Source organism: Chrysochloris asiatica, unplaced genomic scaffold, assembly GCF_000296735.1.
Source record: "Chrysochloris asiatica unplaced genomic scaffold, ChrAsi1.0 scaffold00026, whole genome shotgun sequence".
Lineage (NCBI taxonomy): Eukaryota > Metazoa > Chordata > Mammalia > Afrosoricida > Chrysochloridae > Chrysochloris > Chrysochloris asiatica.
This window is the reverse complement of record NW_006408544.1, coordinates 3,242,538-3,246,610: the sequence shown is the minus strand read 5'-3', so window position 1 is coordinate 3,246,610 and position 4,073 is coordinate 3,242,538.

The window sequence follows — 4,073 nt, the reverse complement described above, 5'->3', positions numbered from 1 at the left end:
TGTTAATGAGTCTTCCTCCAATCCTGATGCCACGTTTTTCTTCATAGAACCCAGCTTCTCGGATTATTTGCTCAGCATACAGGTTGAATAACTATGGTGAAAGAATACAACCTTGTCACACACCTTTCTTAATTTTAAATCATTCAGTGTTCCCATGTCCCTATACAGGGTCACTATGGGTCGGAACTGGCTCGATGGCACTTTACGGCCGCCTCCCTCATGGAGCCCTGTAGGATAAGCACGGGACCACAAGCTTGGTGGTTCAAATCCACCAGTCGCTCCTCGGAAACCCTATATAGGGTGGATATGAGTCAGCACTTAACACCACCAACCTCCCCACTAGAAGTCCCTGTGTGGTATAAACAGGGTATAAACTCAGCAGCTGGCCAAAAGGTTGGAGGCTGGAGTCCACCCAGAGCGGGGCTTCAGAAGCTCAGTCCTGGTCATCTACTGCCAATAAATCAGCCATTGAATATCCTACAGAGTGCAATTCTACTCTGACACACGTGGAGTTGCCATGAGCTTTCCTTGTTTTCCAGACAGCTTTCAAAACAGATGCCACTCTTCATGGTCTGCCTGCCACCCAGCAGGGCTATCCTTTCTGCTTCCCAAGCCTTCTCAGCACCCTGTCATCAGGACTTTACCACTTCCTTCAAACTCCTCATGCTACTATTTCCCCCTCATTTACAGCCATGACCTCACCTTCTAATTAAAGGGGAAAAATAGTTTCCTTTAGGTGTAAAACAAAAACTAAATCCACTGCTGAGTGGATTTTGACCTTGTAGGACAGTAGAACTGCCCCATGTGGATTCCAAAGCTGTAAATCTTTATCTTTATGGAAGCAGGTTGCCACATTGTTGTCCCCTGAAACAGCTGATGGGTTCAAACTGCCAAACTTTTGATTATCAGCTGAGCTTCTGTAACCACTGTGCCACTCCTTCCTTTAGGTGGAAGCGGCCTCAGCTTCCTCTGAATTCACTGAAAAACTTAATCCCTTTCTTTCAGTACTTTTCAACCTATGAGGTATTCTCATTAGCCAAAGACTATATTCCCCCGTGCATCTTCTGGATCCCAGTCTCTCCTGCTTTCTGAATTAGCCTTTCAGTTACACAACTTCAATCTCTCCTCCACTGGTTGCTTCTCCACAGACTATAAATGTGCTCAAGACTCTTCCCATTATAAACAAACATTAGAATCAATCTGGAGGTTTGACCCAGGCAGTAATATTTTAAAAGCTCCCGAGTACAGACAGTAAATCCAAACTTCTCACCATGGTATGCAGGCTCTTTGTGAACTGACTCTGGCCTACTTGTCCTTGGAGCTGGATCCCTCCCAAATGAACTAGAGATCCTCAGAACTGCCACCCTCCTGCTTCTGTGCCTTCACTTGCACTCTTCCTGGAGTGCCTTTCCCTGCCTTCTGAAAAGTGTCCTTTAAGGCTCAACTTTTGTGTTATTTCTGTGAGGCCTTTCAAAAATTACTCCTTCCCCAAAGCCTGGGTTCAGCTGCCCCCTTTAGCGCTCTCATAACACTGCATTTGTCTTTATGGGAACATGCCCCACATTCTACTGTACTTCTCCTTTCCTATGCCTGCCTCCTCCACCAGATTGTGAATGTTTTTCAGGGATGTCAGGGCCATGGAGATGTCATTATGTAGGACTGGGGTTAAACAATCTAAATAAGATATTTGAAGACATTTTCTCCCAAGAACAGGACAAGAACTGAGCAAAGTGACCATGTTCATTTGTGTTGTCAATCCATGTTTATTGTGGTGAGTTTAGCAGTGTGGTCCAATGAATAAAGCAGTAGCTGAAGTTTCCCATACGGCTATATTGGGCCTCTGGGACAGTTTTAACATCTATAGCAGTCTGTTTTGTTTGTCTCTAGTGGACTTTTCTGATAGACACCTAATGTAAAGCCTCTCCCTGGTGCTCGTTAGAATAGTACTTTGCACATAGTATGTGTTGAGGAATTTCTTGCTAAAGGAATGCTTGTGAATATACATATAAGTATAAACCTTAAAATGTGCACTGCTTTTTCACTGACCTATAACAATGCTAAGGAAACATTTTCCATGATTTACTTCCCTTAGTCTGCACAACAATCCTATGAGGTTGTTCTAGTCTCATTTTATAGTTCAGAAATTTATATAATGGTTGGTTATGTGCTATGGAGTCAGTTCCGACTCACAATGACCCTGTATAGGGTTTCTGAAGCTATAAATCTTTATGGAAGCAGAAAGCCTCATTTTTCTCCCGTGGAACAGCTGGTAGTTTCAAACTGCTGACCTTGAGGTTAGCAGCCTGACTCATAACAACTACGCTACAAGGTACTAATTGAAAGACTTAAGTTAATATCTGTGGAGTCAGGACTGACTATAAAACCACTAGCATATATTTGGAACACATTAGGTTGTTGGTAAATATTCAATCGGTGAATACAAGGGGGCTTCAAAAAGTTAATGGAAAATTCCATTACTTTAAAATTCTATTTTCCCATGACATTTTTGAAGCTCCCTTATACTGCTACCCCAAGGGAAGTAGAAATGACTTTTGGATTCTTCTTGTCCTTCCCACTTGATCTTGGGTTCCTTAAGTACCTTGATTCTCTTTCCTTTCTCATTTTGTCCCAAGTATTCTAAAATCACACAAACATTTTGGAGGGTCAACTGAGTGACAGGCAATAGTTTGAGGTGCTATTAGAATTGATTCCAACTCATGACAGCCCTATGTTTACAGAATAGAACTGCTCCATAGCATTTTCAAGACTGTGATCTTTTGTCAGCAGATTGCCAGGTCTTTCTTCCTAGGAACCTCTGGGTAGGTTTGAACCACCAGCCTTTAGGTTAGTAATTACAGACTTAAAGGTGAACTGTTTGAACCATCGAAGGACTCCTGCTAGAGATGTTGTTATTGTTGTTAAGTGCCGTCAAGTCGGGTCTGACCCATAGCGACCTTATGTAGGGTTTCTGATAAGCCACTGGTGAGCTTGAACCACAGACCTTGCTGCTCACACCAACTTTGCAGTCCTGCACATTAACCCACTGCGCCACACCAGGACCCTGCTAGAGATGTAGAGATGACAAAAACATGGCTCCTACAGAGAGGAACTTATCACTAGGGGGATGCAGATAAGTAGACCATTGCATTGTGGGAGCAAGATGAGAGGCTGGCTTGCTGGCTGGGAAAGCTGGTTATATCTTGTACTGGGTGTGGCTTGCGGCGTGAAGAGAGGTTGCGAATGATGCTGACATCCTTGGGGAATGGTTCAAGCACAGGTGTAGCTCAAGATGAGACAGGTGGCTGGGGCCCACATCAGATCAGATAGGGCCTCAGTGTGCAATGTTAAGACATTTAAACTTTTTAACAATTGACCTTTCCACCCATTTCTTTTCAAGGGCAGGTTTTGACCTCTTACATGAACTCTAGGACTAAACTTTCATGTAGGGACATCTCACCATTTACAAAATGTTATTTCTCCCAAGCCATCATCTGTTCTGAATTCTCTTCTCCTGTTTGATTTATATTGGATAATATAAATTCACATTTATATTATCCAATCCTACAAGCAATTATTGAATCTCTATAAGCAAAGCCCTGTTCCAGGCGCTATTGGAGATACAGAGGTAATTCATTTCATTAAAACCAAATTCCTTTCTCAATAATTCAACTCACTTAAGGGGGTTGAGGGTGGGTGGAGGTGGAGCCCAAGAATCCAGGTATACCACTAATTGTGTGTGCGTTCTAGCCATCTTGAGGACAGATCCACTTTGTCTCCTCCATCAGTTTCCAGACCTTCTGTTATCTTGCATCTAGTTTCCCCACAGTATTCTCAACGCAATGGCTGCCAGAGTAAGGTGATTCCAATCCAAACTATAAACCCCATACAAATTGAATACAAATTGAAAGGTTTCAACAAACTAATGTTATCTCTGGAGGTGCTCACTTGTCTATGTCAAGAAATTTGGAAGACAGATACCTAGCCAACCGATTGGAAGAGATTCATATTCCAAAGGAAGGTGACTCAGCAGAATGTGGAAGTCATCAAACAATTTCATTAATATCACAAGTAAA